Genomic DNA, 23,885 nt, shown 5'->3' with positions numbered 1-23,885 from the left:
TCAGTTTTACTAAGATTGAGTTGGAAATGGTTCTCCTCATTCAAATCTACACAGACTCCAAGCACAGGACAGAATCTTCACAGCCTCATTTGGCTCGCTTGGGGTCAAGAGATATAATTCAGTATCAAGGTACTGTTATTAGCAAAATACAAACCAGCAGATGACTTCTCCCAACAATTTTATGGAGAGTTTAAAAAGGATGGGAGATGTTGAATCTGTTTTGATCATTTTTTTAAAAAAAGAAAGTAATAGTCCCTGACAGTGTAGAAACTTCATGTGATGAATTCCAGAAAAAAAAATTAAACCATCAGTTCCGTAAAAGGAAAAGCTGTAAAGTATTTTTCACCTTATTAATGTTGGATGAAATTATTTGACTATGTTCTCAGAAAGCAGGAATCTACTGAGTAAGAACTACAGTAGTAGTTTTATGTAATTTTAACAGAGAAAAAAGTTTTTTTATTGGAAATATATGGGGTGGGGGAAACCGCCCTTGTGAGGTACTGAGGCTGCACTTCCAGCTATTAAAGAATGGAGCAGAGAAGTAATAATGTTAGCTGAGTTTCCTACTACATCACAGCAATCCAAAATGCTCTTCTGGCTACGAATCATATCTGTTGTTGACCATTTTACACCTGACAACCCCATTGCACGTTTCTGTCTTATCTTTTAGCAACAAACAGAATTCCATTGGCATTCCAAGAAAAAATGTCTTTCCTATTGATGACACTGAGGAATAAATCCAAGAAAAAACCTGAGAAAACCCAGTGGTTAAAAGACAAAGATGAGTAAGTAGATATAACTCCTCTTTGAACTTGGCTGTAGTTTCATTATGGTTTCATTATGTTTTAGAAACATTCGCCATGAAGTATTATTTGGCTTCCTTGTTCATGATTAAGAACAAGCACAGATCATACTTGGACGGTACTCAGCCTGAAATACTCATAGATTTTAAGATATGTAAAAAGGCAGAATAGAAGTCGAAGTGCAGTATTTATCAGTAGCTCAATCAATTTTTCCATAACCTGCATTTGTAATTCAGAAAATGTATTTCATCGTGTGTAGCTTAGTTGTGGGTTAATACAATACCTGTTTCCTGTTCACCCTTTGTCCCATCTCTGCTTCTGACTCTTTGGCATGTTTTTTATTAAGAACATTGCTCTATACTATTTCCTGTACAAAAGCATGTGCAGGAGGCAGTTTACAAAATAAAAAATATCTGGAGGAAATTGAGATTAAAAACAATATGAATGCAGTATGTACTAATAAAAAGAGGATGAAGAAAATCAAAGAAGAAACAGAATCCATTAATCTAACATTCAGAGAAGCGCTGCATGAAAAGAAAGGTCTTCCACAGTGCTTAGGTAACTGTGGGGTATAGGTAAATATAAGCTGTTTACAAAGTCAAGTAGGGTGTTACTGAGGGTAGGTACTACCATGAGGAATGTCCACCCATGAATCACCACCAGTTGATACTTTGCAGGTGTAGTGTCCCACCACAATCTCATTAAATGTTAAAAAGTACTGGGGTCAAGTACAGAGGTATTAAGGCTCAAAGGCATACCGAATAGTACTTTTTGAGGCCATTACTTGAAAATTGGAGTAGAACCATCATAACAGCTCAGGCTCACAAAGATGGTTCCAAAGAATGCAATAATCGGCAGTATCAAAAGACTCTGAGAGCTTAAACAGGATTAACAGAGTCATGTTCCCTCTCTTTCTCCTGAAATAGATCATCAATTAGAGCAGGGTCTCCAGCCTTGGCAACTTTAAGACTTGTGGACTTCAATTCCCATAATTCCTCAGCCAGCAAAGCTCAGCCAGCAAAGAATTCTGGGGATTGAAGTCCACAAGTCTTAAAGTTGGTAAGGCTGGAGACTCCTGAATTAGAGTAATCATGGTTAACCAGATTCAAACTCATTGTAAAAAAACAGGAGAAATAATTGGCTTCTTCCAAGAATACCCGCCAAAGCACAAATATCACTCTCTCAAGCACTTTGTCCCAAAGATGGCATTTATCTTTCAGTAATAGTTGGTGAAAGCTTCTAGATTTTTAGGGCAGTGTGTTCTAAGTGTGAACATGCATACCAAATCTCAGAGATTAATGAACCATAACTAATACTTGTGAAATTTCCTTTAACTTCTGAAAGTCAAAGCTGTTAGCTTGACATGTCAGCAATATCCTAGAAGGACCATTTTTGGCAGTTTGTCTCCCACCAGATATTACAGTATTCAAAGTCCTCTTTCACTATTTCATGCCCCCTGGAAAGATAGGCAGCCTGTTTTTGGAAAGTATTATGCAAGTTTTCCCTTTGGTTGGGTAGGCAATAGTAAACACCAATAATACTACTTAGCTTAATTCAGTCTCTGCATAGTATTGCCAAGTTCATTCACTTAACTTTTTGATTAAATGTTTGCACAGTATAACATATAACCATTCTAGTGTTTCCGTTTATTCTGAACAAATAGTATCCTTCCAATATATTCCAACTATGGGAGTCATTGCATCAGACCTCTGTTTTAGATGTAGTAATTTTGTCTTCCCTTTCTTTATTAAGGGTTAATCTTATTTGAAAGGTAATGTATGGACAACAAGAGTCATGAAGTCAATGTTCTTTCTCATTTTTCATTAAGTCATGCAATATAGATCCCATTAAACAGCAATCTCACTTCATTTTATATTGCAGAAGTCTTTATATGAAATCTTTACATGACTGAATTTAAGTCTAAGCTTCAAACTGCCATACTTTATCCGAACACATTTCTACTGGTCCGGCTGAACTGTAAGCCAGATCACACTAGCATCATCAGATAATTTTGACCATGATTCAAAAAATCAAATTTCTCCCACTGACACTATTTGAGTAACTATTTACATGTCTATTTTTTATTTTGTTTTTCCCTTTCTTTTCCATGGACCTTAGCAATGGATGAGAATACAATCTGAACCCCAAGGTGATTTAAGTTTTTTCCAAGATAATCGAAATCCATCTTTGATATGATTGTAGCTGTTTTTTGCAATACAATTTGTCCATGCATTGATTAGCAAGAAGGGATAACTACTGTCAGTAAACTTGATAAGTCTTGGAATTTGTTCCACATGCTTGGTCTATGTTCCTGGCATACACATCTGTTTCATTCCTTGTAGTTTTGAGTCAACAATCCCTATTTTTTTAAATGTTCTTTTCTCCATTCAGGGCACAGCTGCATGCCCTCTGTCCTATCCTATTCTTTGTTCTGCCGTGTTTTGCTGCAGCAAAACAAGCAAGTCCCAGATTGTTTGCTGTTTTGCTCTGTGAGGGTCAATAAGCTTTTTTTTTTTTTTTTAGTTCCAATAAAGTAAAATATGTTTTACAATTCTGGTTTTAGGACTCTCTTCCACTGGGCTTACTCAATTTAATTGTTTTCCTTGCAGGGAGTTGCCTCTCCTCATTTCTTGTAACAGTGCCTTCAGTTTTTGAGTTGATCAATCTTCATTCTTATGAACTTTGATTAATTGATTTTGTGTTCCCAATATAGTGTTGACCCTTAGTAACCACAGAGATAGATTTTCTCCAGAATGAATTGGCCCCAACTTAGCTCTTCAGATCTTCCAACAATGCACCCATTGCCACTGTAATTTGAGTTCATTTACCTTGTTTTCTTCTTTCTTTTCCTTTAATCTTTTCTGGCATTGTGGACTTCTACAGAGGGCTAAGTCTAAGGAAGATTATAATGTCTCCAAATTTTTATCCTTTTCATATGAGCTAAGCACACTCATCTGCTTCTCCAATTAGCTGATAGCTTTTTTTTATAAAACTGTAACACATGGTAATACTATAAGACTTTTTTTTAAAAAAAAACTGCTGATATTTAATGTTTTGTTCTGCTTATGATTATTTCCCATGCCTTTCATTTTTTTATTTGCCCTGTTTAAAATTATTACTTTTGAGAATGTATCACTTAGATAGATTAGAGAGAAAGAGAGAAAGAAATGGACAGAGTTTGCTCTAAGTGTTGTCATGTTAAGTTTGAAAAAGTGTAAAATAAAAATAGATAAAAAATAAATAGGATGGCAAGTTTTAGAATAAAAATAAAAAATCATCCATTTTGTTACCAAAAATGTAATCTAGATTTCATTGCGGTCATCTGTATTTTTCATATCTTTATGCCAAAATACTGAATTTGAGCATTTTTAAAAAACTTTCTTTCATGGTAGCACTCCTGTCATAAAAAATCTCTGTAAAATTCTATTAAACCAAATCTCCACCCATTAATGTGTGGTGATTATTAAGTAGCATGTTAACATTGAAAGGAAGAGCAATCAAACAGAATCTTGTAGAGAAAAATACATCATACTTTCCTGCAATTTCCAACCTGTAGATTGTAATGGTTTGTGGGAATTATCTGTTGGAGATAATGGGAAGAAGAGATGTATGGGAGGAACAATCATTTACGGGAGAGCATCGCCTTCCCTTCAAATATCTTACAACCCGAGAAAGAAACTCAGAAATGAATCCAATTAGTCAGTCAATTGGAGATTCTGCAAGATTCTGTTAACAAAGCCTTAACAAAAAATAAATAAATAGAATCAGTTCATCTGGTCATGTTTTCTACATGGGAAAACTAGCATAATTGATGATTAAGATGTTTTAGTGTTGCATGTCTCTATCTTTACTGTCATTAGAGTTTTGAAAAGCAAAGAGTTAAAAATATTCTAAGAGAACTGCTCCTTGCATTTGTTTAACATTTTCACTTTAATATACATAAGGGCAGGAGGGGGGTGGGAAAGCAGAAAGAAGAACTAAAAAAACAAAAACATCTATGTTATATTTGTTATTTATTAAATGTGTATAGCCACTCATGTCTCATATGTGACCCTTGGAGGTTCCCACAATTAAATTAATGAAAATTAAACAATCAAAACATTGAAATAATTCAATCTAGTTTGTAACCCAATGTTTAAAACATGATCACATCATGTAATATTATCACTTTTTCCATTACACTGATAAAGAACCAGCTTATAAACCAATAGACACCAGATTGTAAACAGATGTAATCTTTTTAACATTAAAAAAACTCCCTGTTTCGAGTTCTGATTGGCATATTTCTTCAAATAATGCTCCATGTTTTGGGTATATAATGTACCTTATAAGAAACAAAAATCTAACAAACTTGTTTTAAAATCTTTTCCTTAATGCTTCCAATAATTGAATTTGCCTTTTTGTCACAGCCACCATAGCATGCTGAGTGAGGCTGATGGAATTTGGAGTCCAATGCATCAATTAGCTACATCAATCATTCTGAAGCCAAAGTAACTTTGTGCAGAGTAGAAGACATGGAAAACAACAGGAGGAAAATATAACAATGACCAAAGAGTTGGCAACAAATAAGAGGCAAGGTTGAATGTAGTAGAAGAAATAGGATTGCTGGTCATCAACCCTATAAAACTGTCATATGCTGCCCTCTTGGACTTAGAAATATTAGTTATGCATAGACATAAAAATTAAAAGAGGTCTAATAATGGAAGAAGTCATAGCCCTCCTGACCCAAGCAATAGCAACAATGCTAAGAAAACAAAACAAGTCATTCCTTAGCCCAATAGGAAAACTAGTGAGGCTCTCCATATGGTATTAGTTATAAAAATAGTTCTGGCCCAGCTGTTTCTTCCTTCAGTTTCTTGCCTAACAGACTGTTCTGTGAAAAAAGAATTAGTCACAGAGGCCAACGGTGAGTCATCTATTGAAGTGACAGAATGCAGATTGTTGTTCCTACTCCCTCCTCACAGGCTCTGCTTCTTTTCATCAAGGTAGACATCTCTGGAATGACAGGATGAGAAAAAAATGGGAGAGGTCATCTCACTTCCAGCCATTGCTGCTCAACAAATCTGTATACTTCATCTTTTCCTTCAGTGGAAAAGCATTTTAGATAAGAAGCATACTTTTCCGAACTGCTGAATTACTTAGCCAGATCTCTGTTTTAAACAGTTACATTACAATAGACACACACGTGACCTATTACTAAGTAGAGATACACATACACTTATTCCTTATTTCCTTTGCATATTTAAAAGCACAATACAGTGACCTTTTAATGAGGAGATAAATATCTAGAAGAGGGGTCTTTAAACTTGACAACTTTAAGACTTGTGGACTTCAAGTCCCAGAATTTGTCCTCCAATCATGTTAGCTCAGGAATTCTGGAAGTTGTAGTCCACAAATCTTAAACTTGTCAATTTGAAGACCCTTGATCTAGAATAAACCATGTATTGCTGCAAGTTATATGAAGATATTCTACCATTAGTTTTGGTTAGATATGCTAACTGGGAATAATATATTCTGCTGGGTTTCTTAGAGGCTATGTTTGGATTTTTATATGGAAGTATGTGCTATCAATTCTTTCTCTTTAAGAAAACTAGTTAAATTGTAAAGTGTGGTCTGGGAAATTTTGACTGTTACCGATTTAGAATTTACTACTAATAAACAATACCAAATGTTATATTTCTTCAGAGAGCTAAGGTCTGTTCCTGCTAGAAAAACAGAAGCATTTGCTTGAATGAGTAAGCCAAGAAATCTTACAGGAGTATTATGCCAGGATATATGAGGGGAAATATTGCCATCAAAATCATTACTATTTATGATAGCCAATAATATATAACATTTATGTGGCTGGACATATTTGTCTCCTTCCTTCCTTCCTTCCTTCCTTCCTTCCTTCCTTCCTTCCTTCCTTCCTTCCTTCCTTCCTTCCTTCCTTTTCCCCCTCTTCCTGTATCTCTCTTCCTCCCTTTTCTATTATTTTTCAGCAAAAATATTTTTAATCTTAAAAAAAAATACAAGCTAAAAGTGCAAACTTAGAGAGGCAGGGAGAGGAAAATATACATATTTATCAATAGTGATTTAACCAATGAATTCACTACTATAGTATGAAGAATACAAGATATAACTATAATATAACACAGAAACCCTGCCATTGTAACACGTATTGCTACTTCCTTTCCTAATAGAGAAATACGTCAGAGATGGAACAATGCCTTGAGAAACAGTGGGTCAGGACATACGACATAAGAGAAATTTGGGATCTTTTGAGGGGAAGAATTAATTAAACTTTATAAATATTATAAACCGTAGTTTCTCAACATCTGGACTTCAGGCTGCCAAAGTTGAAAAACACTGTTATAAAGTGTTCAACTGAAAGTCATATAAAAACGCATGCGTTCATGCAACATGCTCCAAAACAAAATAGTTGGTGAGGAGGGACCTTTCAAACAATACCAAATGTTGATGATTATTGAAGATAACATGCGAATAATATTTACCATGAAATGTTGCATTGCGGAATGTTCCTTTTTCATTGAGTTCCAATTAAATACTTCAATTTTCATTCCATTATCTTTTCCCAAATCAATTATATAAACCTTTGACTTCTTCCAGATCTGCTGATACACCCACATTTTATCTGGTTGTGCATTTTGGGAGGTGTGTTACTTATTTGGAGAAAAAGGACATCATCATTCACCCCTGAACTGGATACATAACAGGAATAATCACTATTATCATACACAGTAATCAAAGCAGTATTTCAATTTTTTATATACCAGCTGATCAAATAGCAGCATAATGAAGCAAGTCATAATAAAATAATCTTTTGAATTATTTGGAATCAACACTTTTTGGTGCCTTAAAATAAAGCATGCTTTATTTCATTATCAATAACATGTATACGATTTCAAATGCAAATCCTTTAAAATGAAATTTCAAAATTGGAGCACTTTGTTAATATATTGTACAACATTTTGGATAACTTTTCTAGCTATAGAGTCTTTCATGTCAAAATACTTAAGATATTTGCATACACAATATGTAAATAGGAGGAGGTAGGTTGACTTGAAGTAGCAGAACTGTTTCTTGCCTAGGGCTCTCAGATCTGATTGCAAAAATTTGGACAAACACCAGATTGCAGAAAAGTAGTTATTTATATATTTGCAGGCCTTCTCATGAGCATCCTGTGCATAAAAAAAACCATTAGATGTTGGTTCTTGTGGAAAGCAACTCAGCATCAAGCCTTGAAGCTTTATAGAAACTGGAAAATTGAGGAAATTGCAGATAGAAATCAAAAACATAGAATATGTTTTATGCACTGAATCAAAATGAAAGTTTTATACAATCCAGGACCCTGTTTTTCAGTGGCCAACAAGCAGGACACAAATGCAACAGTATCATCCTATTTATGTTCCCTAGCAATTGATACTGAGAGGGAATACAATGGCTACCATTCATGTCAGCTATGCAATCAAGCTGGGTACAAATAGCTTTTCCAAGTTATTCACCAAAACTGTGTACAGAGTAATTGGGAGGACAATTTTGCTTAATTTCTCAAGGGAAGGAACAATTCTCCAATAATCTCTCAGGAGTAGGATTCTTCTTTTGTAAGAATATCATTGCTATTGGGAAAAACACTAATGAAAGAAGTTTCCTCATGCTGCCAATCTTTGATTTTAATTGAAGCAAGGGAAGCCAGGGAGGATGCGAGCTGCTGAAGAACTTCAAATGTCAACAAATAAATGCTCTGTCTTACATATTGGAAAACAAAAAAAATCAGAAAATAAAATACAAGCTGAATAGTCAAGACCTTGCTGATGATCCAAACTCTGTCAAGGACCTTGGAGTACTCATCTCTAATGACCTAAGTGCTAAAACCCACTGTAACTACATAGCCAAAAAGGCATTAAGACTTGTTAACTTAATCCTACATAGCTTTTTCTCTGGTAATATTACACTACTAACTAGAGCATACAAAACATTTGCTAGACCAATACTTGAACACAGCTCATCAGTCTGGAACCCACATTATGTATCTTAATTCAGTTGAGAAAGTCCAGAAATATTTCACAAGAAGAGTTCTCCACTACTCTACTTGTTGCAGAATACCTTATGCCACCAGACTTGAAATTCGAGACCTAGAAAATCTAGAACTATGCCGCCTTTGGTCCGATCTAAGTATAGTACATAAAATTATATATTGCAATGTCCTACCTGTCAATGAATACTTCATCTTCAACCATAACAATACAAGAACACACAATAGATACAAACTCAAGGTAAACCGCACCAAACTTGATTGTAGGAAATACAACTTCAGCAACAGAGTGGTCAATATCTGGAATACTCTACCTGACTCTAGTTTTTTCCCCAAACCCCAAAAACTTTAACCTTAGACTGTCTACTATTGACCTCACACCTTTCCTAAGAGGTCTGTAGGGGGCGTGCATAAGCGCACCAATCTGCCTGCCATCCCTGTCCTATTGTTTCTTTTTATTTTTCTTATATGTATCCATTTCATGTATTCATAACTATGTTTATACTTATGCCTGTTATCTTATAATCGCTTGACAAAATAAATAAATAAATAAATAAAATAAAGAGATGAAAGATATTTATTGAGCACCACTAGTCCAAGGGCCTTACATTCCAACTATGAAAATGTCTATGTCATACCTGCCACAACTTAAACCCCTAATTAGAAATGATCCGTGGCTCCATTTGTTGAGAAAGGTACAGTTTTATTAGAAGTCAGGTTTATTACAGTTATGCATAGCTAGAACTGAGAATCACATCTCCCCAAATCCCTAAGTGCAATGTTTCCCTGCCTTAACTGCCTCCCATCACTGAACTCCAGGGGTAGGATTCTACTGGTTCTATCCATCTGTGTAGAACTGATTGCTCTGAAGAGCAGCAAACAGAGAGCATACATAGAATCGGTTCTATGTCTGCTGCTCTTTTGGCCCATCCACCCGCCCGGCCTCTTACCTGACCTTTATTTCCTGCTTTTTCAACCACAGCTGCTTTGCGCAACACAGCCGTAGTTGAAAAAGTAGGGGAAAAAGTGCCTTTTCAACCGGTGTGCACCTGTGCGGAGTGTTGCTCAGCTGTCCAGGCAGCTAGCTGATGACAATATAAACGCGCACACAGCGCGCATCAGGCGAGCGTGCCCGCGAAGCGTGCTTGCACGCACAAAACATAAAATCACCAAAATGGTAGTTACACCAGTTGGATCCCATCCCTGCTGACCCCCCATGACCAATCAGGTTCAAGCAAGATGTTTTCAGAATGGCCATTCAGGTGTAGGTTGGTATGCAGCTGCCTTCTTCTTACAGCCTGGGTGACCTTGAGGCAGCGTCTCAGGGCAATACAGAAGGTACTTTTGTTTTCCCCCAAGCATTTTCCCTCTCATCCATCCTCCCCAGAGATCATGGCAGACGGTCACTGCATGGTAGCAAAGCACAAGCAAGTGTAAGGTGGCAGCTAACAGTCTCCAAATTTCTCCTTTGAAAAAGGATTGTTTTTCTTCATCATATTGAATGAAAATGGGTAGGAAAACATTGCAGGAGAATCAGTCTGCTCAACGTTAATACAGATCCACTGACGTTTTATTACATGACAGTATCGTGTAAACCATTGCAACACTTTTCCTCACCTCACTGAAGGAGCCTCACTTCATAATGCTTCTTTTCTGGAACAATCCTCAAGTTGCAGGTATGTACATGCAACCAGGGGTAGGATTCACATTTTTTAACGACCAGTTCTGTGGGCGTGGCCAGGTGACTAGGTGGGTGTGGCTCCTCCTCCTCCTCCTTTTTTTTTTTTGCAGCACCGCCCCTTTTTTTTTGTCCTGGGCTTCAGGCAAGCCTCCGGGAGGGGGGCATTTTTGCTCCCAGAAGCCTTCTCTGGGACCCAGGGAGGCAAAAAAATGGAGCGTGGGTGGGCAGCATCCCTCCTGCATTTCCCTTTTTGCCTCCTGGGCCTCTGGGAAGCCTCCTGGGCGAAGCAGTAAGACCTGCACAACTGATCATTGGAACAGCTGGTTGTTGGGAAGGGTGGGGGAAAGAAATACTTTAAAGAGTGACTGGGTGAGGAAGAATGCAGTCAGCAATGTTGCACATGTGTGCAATGTTACACATGTGCAAAAAGGACTGACTGGGAGGGGAGGGGAGGGGCAGATGGAGAGGGGCGGGGCCAGCCAGGGGCACGATTTGCCAGTTCTCTGAACTGTGCAGAATCATAACAATCGGTTCTATAGAACTGGTCGGAACTGGTAGAATCCCACCCCCGCATGCAACACAACTCTACTTCGTCAGCACTTTGAGAAACAATGTTGTTTATTGTGCAAATGCATAGTCAGACGACTTGGGAAAACACTGAAAGAATTATGCCAAACATCCTCCACCCTTTACGTGTATTTTAGTGCTTCCCAAGGAATCCTTTCAAGTGTCTTCCACAGCTTTATTATGTAGCCATTGTGTGTCATACCCAGTGATACCCCGTCCTCCACTGTTTTCTCTGAACTCTAGCTAAAGCTGTCAAGATTGTTAGTCAGCATTACCTTTTTAAATTTTGGTTTTTAAAAAAGAGCTCATATATAAGTGCTAAAAAACCAAGAGTACAATAATGCTACATGATAACATAGTTATTATCAACACACTAAAAATATCTGAAAATACTTATTACTAGGGGTGGGATTCAACCGGTGTTAATACCAGTTCGATGATTATGTTTTGCATGCGCATGCTTTGAGGGCATGCGCGCCAGACATGCTGCACGCGTGTGTAATAAACCTAAAGCTGTGCTGCCTGGACAGCTGATAAGCGCCGTACGTGGGTGCGCAGCATTTGAAAAACACCTTTTTTCCTACTTTTTCAACCTTAGCTGTGCCACGCAAAGCAGCTGAGGTTGAAAAAGCAGGAAATAAAGGTCAGGTAAGAGCCCAGGTGGGCGGGTGGGCCAAACAGCAGCAGACACAGAAGTGGTTCTGTGTCTGCTGCTCCTCAGAGCTATCAGTTCTATAGAGCCAGGCAGAACCAGTAGCATCCCACCCCTGTTTATTACCCATATATCCCTTGTTCATGACTCCTTTAGCAAATCAACCCTTAAACCAACCATGTAGTATTGGCTAATCCCAATGTTCTTAGCTGTACAGATAGTCCTTGACTAACAACCATTCATTTAGAGAATGTCTGAAGTTACAACAACACTGAAAAAAAGTGACCCATGACTGTTTTTACACTTATGACCTTTGCAGAATCCCCATGGTCATGTGATCAAAATTGGGATGCTTGGCAACCGGTTCATATTTATGTTGGTTGCAATGTCCCACAGTCATAGGATCACATTTTGCAACCTTCTGACAAGCAAAGTCATTGGGAAACCAGATTCACTTAACAACTACATTACTAATTTAACAATTGCAATGATTCACTTAGCAATTGTGGAAAGAAAGGTCATAAAATGGGCCAAAAGTCACTTAACAACTGTCTCACTTAGCAACAGAAATTTTGGGCTCAGTTGTGGTTGTAGGTAGAGAATCACCTGTACTTTTGAGAAGAGAAGAGAAGAGAAGAGAAGAGAAGAGAAGAGAAGAGAAGAGAAGAGAAGAGAAGAGGAATGGAATGGAATAGAATAGAATAGAATAGAATAGAATAGAATAGAATAGAATAGAATAGAATAGAATAGAATAGAATTCTTTATTGGCCAAGTGTGGTTGGACTCACAGGAAATTTGTCTTGGTGCAAATACTCTCAGTATACATAAAAGAAAAGATACATTCATCAAGAATCATAAGGTACAACACTTAGTGATAGTCATAGGGTACAATAAGCAATCAAATCATACTTGGAAGCAGTCAATATAAATCGTAGGATAAAAGCAACAAAGTTACAGTCATACAGTCACAAGTGGGAGGGGATGGGTGATAAGGAATGATGAGAAGATTAATAGTAATAGTAGTGCAGACTTTGTAATCGTTGAACAATGTTGAGGGAATTATTTGTTTAGCAGAGTGATGGCTTTCGGGGAAAAAAACATTCTTGTGTCTAGTTTTAAACTGCAAACTTTAACTATGTTAAAGAAAAAATTCCTTATAATTAATATTTCTACTCTGCCTGCCCTGGCTGTTTTTTTTTTTCAGTTTCAAAAGTCCCAAAGTGGTTCCTAGATAGAAATAAAGTTGATCAAAGTCTTTTCTTTAATCAAAGCTGTAAATTTCACTATCTCTGATAATGCCGTCAGCTTTATCAGCCATCCTTCCATTATAAGTATTTATAAGTTCTTCCACTTCTATATAAAAGTCTTGCTGTTGTTATTATATATAAAAACAAAGATCCATAAGATCTTTCAATCTGTCCATTTTGTTCATTAACCTCAAAAGGGAAAAAACCCTCTGGTTTCAAATGTATATTTATTTTTAAAATCTTCTGAATCAAAATATCTATTCCATTCCAATATTTTCTAGTTTTCCTACATGATCCCCAAAGATGAAAAAATGTACCCCCAGTTTGATTACATTTCCAGCAAATATTTGAAATTCCATTACATTTTTGTCAATTTATTCAGTATCAAATACCAGTGATACTTCATTGCTATTCCTGAACTATTCACAAGGTAACTCTGAAACTATTTTTCTATGGAAGAAAAAGTATTGTCTAATTTGAAACTATCATGCCCACATATTGTTTTTTAAAACATTGGTAACTTCTCCCCATGTATAAGATATTTAGCCCATTTCTTTCTGTGATGTGATAATTAAAATTGGGCATAATACAAAACTCGAGATGGCTGTCTCATAGATATGATATATTGTAAGTATTATGGCATTAGAATTTTATTCTGAATTCTGAATTCCTTAATGATTACCAGTATGGAATTTGTCCTTTTCTCAACCTTTCGTCCCCTGTTCCTCAAGCTTTCTTGGTCATTGACCACCAGGCCAAATTACAACAGCATATAAATAAAATTCAGACTATGTACTTCAATGTGCCTCAGTTAAACTTGCTTGTGCTTCTATCACTGGTTCTTTTACATGCACCCAATTCAAACCCAAGAAAGCCAAGATAATCTCACACACACACACACACACACACACACACACACACACACACACTGAACTCCTAGTACTCCCTGCTCACTACTCACTCTTTCCCTCTTCTACTACACCTACTACTACTACAATTACTTCTCTTTGAGAGTCCTACTGCTGGAGAACAGTATCTTTTTCTATCTGCTTTAGACTGCCTCACAAATGCATACACTGCCTTCCCTTGCTCCCAAAGGCCAACATCCTCAGCTTTTATAATCTACAATTGCTACGCTGACTAGAGAGAGGACTTAATTGGAGCAGCACAGGTACTGGCTATTTTGTAGGCAGTCTGTTATCTCACAGTTATTTTGCATTTATAATTTTAGTTTTATTTTCCTATTTGGCTTCTCTTTTTTGTTCTTCTGTTCTCTCCCCCCAGCTAGAGAATGCTGTAATTTACAAAAGTCATCCTGAGAGAAAGCTATCAATATAAGTAATAAATGCAATGCGGAATAATTGAAGCAACATCTGCTTCAAATTCAATAAAAAATTTGCATCTGCCCTGAAAAACATTATGTGGCTGAAAAATACAATTATACATAAAAGGAGGTTTCTTCAATGGCTAAGTATTTGTTCAAATCAAATGGACATTTTAAAGGAATTATTCATTAAATTTTAGATTTCTCTGTCTCCAAACAAAGATCAACAAAGTTAAATAATAAGCACACATAGTTATACAGGTATATAATTTTCTCACCCCCCCCACCACATATTCACATATACATACATGTCAGAATACTGCACCAAAAATTGAAATCACTAGCTTGAAGCTATTAGATAAATGTGCATCTCTGCAGATCTGATGCTTAACTTGGAACTCTATTTAAATTCTTGGCAAAGTCATGCATATTTTCTCAGGTAAAACGTCAATATTAGCAAAGTGCAATGAACACTGAATTTCGTCATTTTCCATGGAAAGCAGCGGTATGCAGTGTTTATATTACTCGTCTCAACAACAACAAAAATCTAAACATTATTCATCTTTGGACTGAAACAAGACTTTGTGCTCAATTCGGTTGCATTTTTTAAAAAGAATGTCTGTTTAACCAGCTATAAGACTACAGTATTCCTAATTTTCCAAAAGTACAGGTGTTGTTTTAGATATACATAGAAATATTTTACTGTACAAATAACTTTTTTTAAACTGCCTGTGGGAAATCTTCAAAAGCCAAAATAATCGGTTTTTATCCATAAATGATAATCTGCTTCTGTACTAATATTGTCTAATAGTCTATTTTTGTAGCACAGGAAAAAGATTGTACAATAGATGGGACACAATGGATCCTGCAATACTGTTGGATCTGAAAAGCCAATGTGACTTGCTTAGAATTGCATAGTTAAAGAAATAATAGCTGTCTGGATCTGTGCTTAATTAACACTTGATTTGGGCAAGATAACCTTACCTAGATGTACCTAGATGTTTGCTGTTATATTTGGGATAGAAAATATCAAATACCCAAATACAAAAGAGACAAGTGTTTATGGTTTCATATATCTTGTGACACAGCTTTCTTAATCATGTGATTTTCTTAAGCTGGATAGCACATGAAGTAAAGAAAAATTTCAGCATTTCATAGAAAAATTATGTTCCAAATAATCTGAAACAGAAATAAGACACAGCTTGTTAAGGTAGATGTAGAATATGGTGTAGGGTTTCCTGCCTAAGCAGGGGGTTGAAGACCTCCAAGGTCCCTTCCAACTCTGTTATTCTATATATTTGTAAGCACCAGTAACAAAAATAATTAAAAACACAAAAATTATTTAATAAGAATCAGCAAGCTTCTAAAATGCTGGATCTATGATATAGAAAAGTTTTGTTTTTGAAGAATTCAGATATTAGAAAATTTCATCCATTCCCCAGTAGCGATCTTCACTAAACCAGATGGCCATCCATAATATGCAATCCACCATTTACTGGCATTGATTTGCTGCCCCATCAACCTCAGCTATTCTGTCTCAACAAGACTGAGTAAGAGATGCTGTACTTAAAGATTTAATTCAGGCAAGTTAAGCAGAGTAACCAATGGGTTCTCTTGGGTCCACATCCCCAAACACTAAGCATCACCTGCAATTAGGGAAATCAAATCCCTCTCCTTAATGCAGGATTGAGCAAGGTGTTTAGGCAGATGCTTTAAAGCAGGGGTCAAACTTGTGGCCCGCAGAGCAGATGCACCATGTGCTGCCTCTGCCCCTGCCCAGTTTAGCAAAGAGGGGGAAGTCCTGATACATCACATGACACCACTGTGATGCTGCAAGTTTGACACCCCTGCTTTAAACTGTGGATTTAACCACTGTTCAAGCTACCTAACAGTCACTTGAGTTAGGGCAACTTCTGAACACAGGTCTAGTGTCCTTTGAGAGTATTAAAGTTGCATTTAAATATAGTTCAGCTGACAGGTTACAGATTGGGGAGGAATGCTGGTGAAATGGAAGGAAACTCCCTCTGACACCATCCCCATCTTCAGTGATAGCTGAGTGATGCTAGGAGGCATCATAATTAATTTCATTAAGAAAATAACCTTCCATAATTAAAAAAAATCAGTGACTAAGAGCAGCTGAAATATAGAATGTTACTGAGGGAGTTGAAAACAAACAAAGGAAAACAAAATTGAAAAACTGACGGAAGAAGGAAACAACTGATATGCTCATCCTAGAATAAGAGAAGGGGGGAAGGAGAAATTTGAAAGTAAATGTCCAAAGTATCTATAGGGGAATTCTAGATCATGCTTTCTTTAGGCTTCCTTACATTTCGCTCCAGCAATGAATGTTACAAGTGGATAATTTTGAGCAGCAGAATGAAAAGGAAAAGGACAATGAGGCATGTAAGATGAAAGCTAGATAAAGAAAAGGGCATCCTAACTTCTAGACTACTGCTCACTCAATAACACTAGGCATGCCATTGTCAAACTACAGAGTATATTTTTGTAATGGAATACAAAATACTTCCTATATTAGTTGTTTTGTTAATTTATTTTGCATGAAGTTACCCAGTGGTAAGATGAGAAGGCAATAAGTTCAATAAATAAATAAATAAAATTCCCTTTCAAGTAAGCTAGCAGTATGGTTTTTATGCTCATTGAATTCAGAAACAAAAGGTTTATTGACTTCTTAGAGTACGAATGAACTTAGAGTATGAATGAATGTTTATTTGACCCAGGAATAATTCTGACAGTGGAGGTCTCTTTAGTGCCCAGAACCTTCATAAAAACATCCTCCTTTGTTGACCTTTGTTCTCTATTAGAAAAAAGAGAAATATACTCAGAAATATAATCTAATATTAAGCCTGTACTATCAGGATACATATAAGTGAAAAGCTTAGTTATCAGAAATTCTGCCATTACCATCTGATTCTAGCATTTATGTCATCATCATCATCATAGAAAAAAACACCACAGCGGTTGATAGGGAACAATGAAAGTTTTGGAAAAGAGATTTAGCTGTGATGCAATATAGCTAACAGAAATAAGAATCATGCAAATAATGGCTTTCCTTGTGACATCCAATGGAAGCAAACATTGGATTGAAACTATGATGTTGGAGAAGACTACCAATAATAACATGAGCAGCCAAAAAAGCAAACAAATGGATCATAGAACAATTCAGAGATTTTACCTGAGATACAAATGACCAGCCCAAATTAACATATTTTGAACACATTATGAGAAAACCTAGCTCTCTTGAGAAGTCTGTAATTGGATCTCTAGTAGTAGCTTTCTTGAGCTAAGAGAGCCAGTTCAGTGTAGTGGTTAAAGCTGTTGCTTAAAAATCAGGAGACTGTGAATTCTAGGTCTCCTTTGAGCTCATAAGTGAACTGGTTGACTTTGGGCCATTCATACTCTGTCAGCAAAACCCACGTACTGTAAAAGGATTATTGTTGCGGGGAAAAAGGAGGTAGGAGTACTAGGTAAATTCACTGCCCCAAATTATATACATATACATGTGTTTGTGGCATAAAATCTGATGATGACAATTATAATATAATAATGGGAAAGGCAGAAGGCAAAAAAAAGAGGCTAGACTTAAATGCAGCAGTGATGGGCAATTATTGGAAGATCAAAAGAAACAGGTTAGGGGAAAAGCCTATCCGTATTGTTTCTAGGAGTCAGCATTAATTGTATGGCATATAGTTAAGAAGCGAAAATTCCTCCCAATGATTTGCTCCAAGATCAACTTTAATAATGACCTGTTTGAGACTTGCTTTGACTTACAATTTTCTCTTTATGTGTATTATATATTTCTGGGTAAAGTGGGGAGGGGAAGAGTCAAGGATGTGTATGGAAGCTTTTTACATTTTTCAACCAAAAAATAAATAAACAAAGAGGAAAGGAAGATCCCAAGGTGACAAGAACAGCTGCTTCTTGTGAGTAACTTGCATCAAATGAGGGTTTTGCAGTTGGCTTTTGAGTTGAGCAGCTGGGAGTTGGAGCTTGGATTTCCACCAAACTCACAGACATAAATTCCTACAAGTCTGATTTCTTAATCAGGTTTGGAACTTGCTTCTTAACTGCTTTTAAACTATTAAGAACCTTTTGATCAATAGGCCTTATAACACATCCTGAGACAGTTTTCTTTAATACTTAGTAAAATAAAATTTAAATATAAGCTTAAGACATAAAAATGTGGGGTTTTTTAATCAACAGTAAAAAGGTGATCACAAAAATGATTTTGGAAAGCTATAAACAGACGAAGGGGTCAGATGGATTTGAGATAAAATTTTAAAGTTAATCATAAGAAACCTTCCTATGGGAACATGCTGTTGCTTTGAATTCTTTAAAGAAAACATGATAGGATGGGAATTTGAAGATTGGACACTAGAGGGAACCCAAATGAATTAAAGACTGCAATTAAAGAAGAACACTTACTTTTGCTTTGACTCATTTGAATCATTTCTAAAGAGTTAAAGTCTGCTGAAATGATGCACCAAGTAATGAGATACTGTAGGTCTCAAGCACTTTGATATTATGTATTTCTCATTCAAGCTTTCAGGAACAGGAAGGAAGGAAGGAAGGAAGGAAGGAAGGAAGGAAGGAAGGAAGGAAGGCTGCCTAAAGAATTTATTGATTATGACTATAGAGCTAGGTTAAGAGAGACCGGGTTAACCACTCTGAGCAGTATAATAAATATGTCTGCATAGAATCTACTTTTATGTTATTCAAATTTTAAAATGTTATGGAAGTTATTTTTTAGAAGATAGGCCTTAATGAAATAGTGGAAACACCTGTCTCCTGCAGCCAAAACTTTAAAATACTCATTTTGACATATTGCATCTGGGCAACCAAATGGCAATTAATTTCATCTATTTTAGAATTATTTAAAAAATCCCATATGGAAGCATTTGTGGTTGTGCAGCTTAATGGATTTTTCCTGAGTTCTTTGAGCGCCCAAAATGAGGAGGCACATTAATACACTAAAGTCAGGCAAGGCTCTTGGCAATAGTTATATTCTGCCTGGAATATTGAAATCTAATATTGGCTCTAATGGTCTCCCTTTTGCTTTGTAAAGACCAAATTGGTAACATACCTCAAAACTGGGGTGTGGCTATAATTCTTTCTTTCTTTTTTTAAAAAGCTGAGAATAGCAAGCAAGCTTTCTGCTCGGCTGCAAAAATGAATGAAGAAGAAACCAATCTGGGCTTTAAACAGGCAGATTTTAGATTTATTCCGCCATTAATCAGGGGTGGGATTCAACCAGTGTTACTACCGTTTGGTGACTATGTTTTGCCTCTTTTCCAAAAAGGCTGGTAATTCTTGTCCTAACCAAGCATGTTCAGTTGTCATGGTCTCCAGTAGTTTTGGGACAACTCTTACTAGGTGGCCTTTCTAGAGACTTTCTACATCTCTTAGAACTTACTGAGGCTCAAAAACAGTCAGCGATAAGCTTTTGGATATCAAATATCAAAATGAGCTTAACCTGCTCTCAGAGCTCATCAGAGAGCAAGGCAGAAATAGATAATATGCTGGTTATAATCCAACATTTTCCAATTCCAATAAAGATTTAAAGGCAGGCTTGACATCTTATCCTCAACTCTTCTGAAATTTAATATATCCCTATACTATAACTTGCCTGATTTGAACTGGTGCTATTGAATCCATTCTTTATGTACTGGTCCATTGTTTCTTTTCTAACGACAGCTGAAGAAACTTTTTCTTTTGTTATCACATCCTAATTTGTTCTGACAAATTCTAACTTGACTTCTATTCAAGAACATGTTTATGACATTCAGTGCTGCAAATCTTTGCCTAGAAACAGTTGCCATTTATTTAAAAAATGATCTGGGGTTTACCCAAGTTTGGAACCTTTTAGGCACTTCCTGCATTGTTGATATTTAAACGTTATTTTATGTTAGCTTTATTTATTTTCTCTGATTCCTGATTATACTAAAACTGCATCCTCCAGATAGGCAGGCAAATCCCTTCCTCTGTTTCTTCCTTCTTTTCAACCTTAACCTTCCATAGTTGCAGAGAGAAGCCTAGGAATCCCCACAGTCCTGAAAAGTGGGGAGGTGATAGATAGCCCTTTTCTTTGTCCTGACAAATTTCCAGAGTTTTAATATCTGTAGCTCTGTAGCTCTTCCAGTTAATGGCAATTTTTTTTATCTCTATTGTATGTGACTAAAAAGAATTAATGACACTGTGGTCCAATCAGCCCTTATTGCTGTTGGTGAGCAACATGTAACCCTACTTAAAGCCCCCTGGACCAACCTGATTTTCAGTGTGAGGAGTTAATTGGATTGGTATAGAAATCAAATTATCTCCTTGTGGTTTATAATAGGATAATATGTAGAACTCTTGGAACTGGAATCTTAATAGCTGCAACTATTACATGAACATTTTCTGTCATTACAGCTATATTGGCACTTATAAATAGAAACCTTTCCCAGAAACCTAACAAAATTTACAACAGAGAAAATTCAAAATATGACTCCCCAAAGCCCGTCTCGCTTTGAGTCAGAAGCAGGCAGCTTTTAAATTAAAACAGCAAAGAGAAAAAAATATTATTCTTTTTAGAGCCCACCCAACTTCCAATGACTCTGAATAGCTTATAATTTTAAAACAAAAAAGTTACAAAAGATAATAAGAAAATCACATAAAATCAAAAAAAGCATCCATCAGGAGCTCAGCCTTCTCTCTGCCCAGAGCCTGGGAGAATAGCCAGGTCTTTAATAGCTTCCTTGAACACCATCAGGGTAGGCTCATCCAGACCTCATTCCAGAGGGCAAGTACTACAACAAAGAAGGCAGGCTTTCTGGGTCCCAGGAGATGACAACGCTCAATCAGTCAGAACCAGAGTATGCCCAGTCTGGCCAAACACACACTGGATAGAAACAGGTGGTCCCTGCAATACTAGGTATGTTTGCCTCCTTGAGTTTTTTTTATATATAAGGTTGGGAAAAGTTAAGACTAAGACTAATATAGATTAAGACCAAGATTAAGAAAGACTAAAACTAAGAAAGACTAAGACTAAGAAAGACTAAGTTAAGACTAAGACAAAGACTAAGGTTAAGACTAGGAGGAATCATAGAACTAATTGTTCTTCTCAGAGGGGAGTCATGTGATCAAGGTGTAGCAACCATTGCACATTAAAAAGGGCAGGTCTTCTAATTTTTCAACAACTTCCCCACCACTAGATTACTACTACACATTTTTATACTGTTAATAATATAGTGTATTTTTTTTTAAAAAAAGATTATGCCTGCAAGTTTTAAGCATGAACCCATTAAAGCTGGGAACATTTGCCAGGTATATGTCACCAGAGAAATTGCCTAGAACAGTGGCCCCCAACCTTTTTTGTGCCACGGCCCAGTACCGGCATCACAAAATGATCAGCACGCATGACAAGGCAAGGCGAGCCGAGCGACCAGCCAGCCAGCCGTCCCCCGCTTCTCCCCACCACCTTCAACTCCTCCTTTGTGCCTTTGTCGATGGGCTTCAGGATGGCTTCGGGACGGTCACTCGGCTCGCCTTGCCTTGGGTGCTGAAATAATTCTCGCGCCTTAGTTTCGTTCGAAGCCGCCCCCCCCCCTTTAATGAAACTAAGGCGTGAGGATTCCTTCAGGACCCGAACTCTGCTTTCCAACTGGAAAAGCTCACCCAGAAGCACTTTCTCATCGAAACAAGATGGCGGCGCCCAGCAAACCGGCGGCCCGGTAGAAAATGTTCCACGGACCAGTACCGGTCCGGGGCCCAGTGGTTGGAGACCCCTGGCCTAGAACACTAGTTCTCAACCTATAGTCCATGGACCTTGGGGGACACACAATGTTGCCACAGGGGGTCTGCACAGGTTTGATGAAATTTTATCATTTAAATCTTGAATTAAATCTTGGTGATCAGTAGCCACAAAAGGTATTTAATGGTGAAGAAAAGGTTGAGAACCACTGTTCTGGAATGTATAATGGTATTTCAAATTTATGATGGAAATGTAAATAAAAGTTGACATTTTATTCTGTTTGGTAGACATGTACAAAGCCAGGAAGTTTTAGGTTAAAATATATAGATTTTAAAAATTAGGAATACTTTTAAAAATCAATACACAATTGAAATTGGAGGCTTTTTGCAGGAACTGATGGACAAACAGTAGAAATAAGGTCATAGAGTTTATGCTTTATGGGTTTGATTATAGAAAAAATAACAGCAAAGCAAGACACATATTTATAATTGTACTAGTAACTGTTCTATATAGAGGGAACCAGAGGTGATATTCAGCAGGTTCTGACCAGTTCTGGAGAACCAGTAGTGGAAATTTTGAGTAGTTTGGAGAACCAGCAAATACCACCTCTCACTGGAGATTTTACAGTATCCTTCCCCTGCCACCCCCACCAAGCCACACCCACAGAACCAATAGTAAAAAATTTTGAATCCCACCACTGGAGGGAACATAGCAATGCACACATAAAACAGTCCTAGATGGTGCTTACTTATTCATTGAGTTCAGTGAAGCTTATTCTGAAACAAGTCACTGTAAAGGCTGCGCAAATCCTTCAAAAAAAAAGATATTTCTTAGTTCATAAGAGGACATACCTCTCTTCGAATTTTTGAAGCAGCCAAATCATTCCCACTCTTGCACCTCTGCTTCATAAACTGTTCCTCTTTTGCTTCTGAAGAGGGAAAGGAAAGAATGTGCTCAGCTCTAATTTTTATGTAAACAAACTCTAACTCTTTTCTTTTTAAACCAATGTCATTTATTCTCTGCTGAGATTGGAACTCTACCAAAAATATATGAACTTCATATAAGTTAATAACTGTGAAAACACTTATCCAATGAAATAATAAAAAATGTAGTTCCTTTTTAAATATACAGACTATGAATAAGTGTGTTTTCAGATTCCACACATTTTATCAACATATGGTAAAAATTTCTGTCATTGTGGTCAGGAAGAGTAGTACTAGTAAATTATAACTTAGAATTAAACCAAATAATTTAAAACAGTCACAGACAAAACAGCAAATAGAGAAAGAGCTTTAAAGAGCAATAGAAGATTAAGAAAAGACTAATAGTTACAGAGAGACACAGAGATTCTCTTAATGAAATGACAAAAACATATTCTTTGTGGGATTGGGTTTTGATTTTGCATGCAGCATTTTCCTTCATGTTATGAATTCATAAGCAGCTCTGCTTCCTGTAGGATTAGTAAACATGATAAAATTGATGCTGTAGCAAGTTCTGAAAATCGTTACATCCAAGACGTGTGTTCATGTGCTGAATTCTAAATTTGCTTCTTCGTTTCAGAAGATTTGGCTTATAGTCCTTCTATTTGAGAGTCCAACCACAGATGATCAACAGACGAATAGAGACGTACAGTCATATTTTTAGAAGATTTGGGCCTTGATCCACCTAGAAGCAAAAAAGTAATGACTTTAGCAGTTTTAAATCAAATACTGTTGGAAAGATACACACAAAGTATGTCCTGTTCTTGTTGATTAAATGTCTCTAGCTTTTACTGAAGGATGAAGTAAATGGATACTTATTTTTATTTTTAAAAGGCCACCGTATAACAC

The 23,885-nt window shown here is 36.7% G+C and overlaps 2 long non-coding RNA genes across 2 annotated transcripts in view; one reads left to right on the top strand and one right to left on the bottom strand.

The window, feature by feature from the left end:
- Window positions 1-4,799: 4,799 nt before the first annotated feature.
- On the bottom strand, window positions 4,800-14,691 carry LOC113439225 (uncharacterized). The gene is made up of 3 exons (XR_003374521.2): window positions 14,618-14,691; window positions 7,298-7,504; window positions 4,800-5,798 (listed from the first exon to the last, which is right to left on the bottom strand). It is a non-coding gene; the product is annotated as an uncharacterized LOC113439225 (long non-coding RNA).
- LOC148128213 (uncharacterized) overlaps window positions 13,909-23,885 on the top strand; it is a 34,773-nt gene continuing 24,796 nt past the window's right edge. Inside the window, exon 1 of the long non-coding RNA XR_015741046.1 lies at window positions 13,909-14,156. This is a non-coding gene — a long non-coding RNA (uncharacterized LOC148128213). The remainder of the gene's footprint in view (window positions 14,157-23,885) is intronic.

The sequence above is a fragment of the Pseudonaja textilis genome, chromosome 1 (genome assembly GCF_049901715.1).
Source record: "Pseudonaja textilis isolate UNSWEBS1 chromosome 1, rPseTex1.2, whole genome shotgun sequence".
In the NCBI taxonomy this organism is placed as follows: domain Eukaryota; kingdom Metazoa; phylum Chordata; class Lepidosauria; order Squamata; family Elapidae; genus Pseudonaja; species Pseudonaja textilis.
Note: the sequence above shows the minus strand (reverse complement) of the source record. Positions and strands in the feature narration are given on the sequence as shown.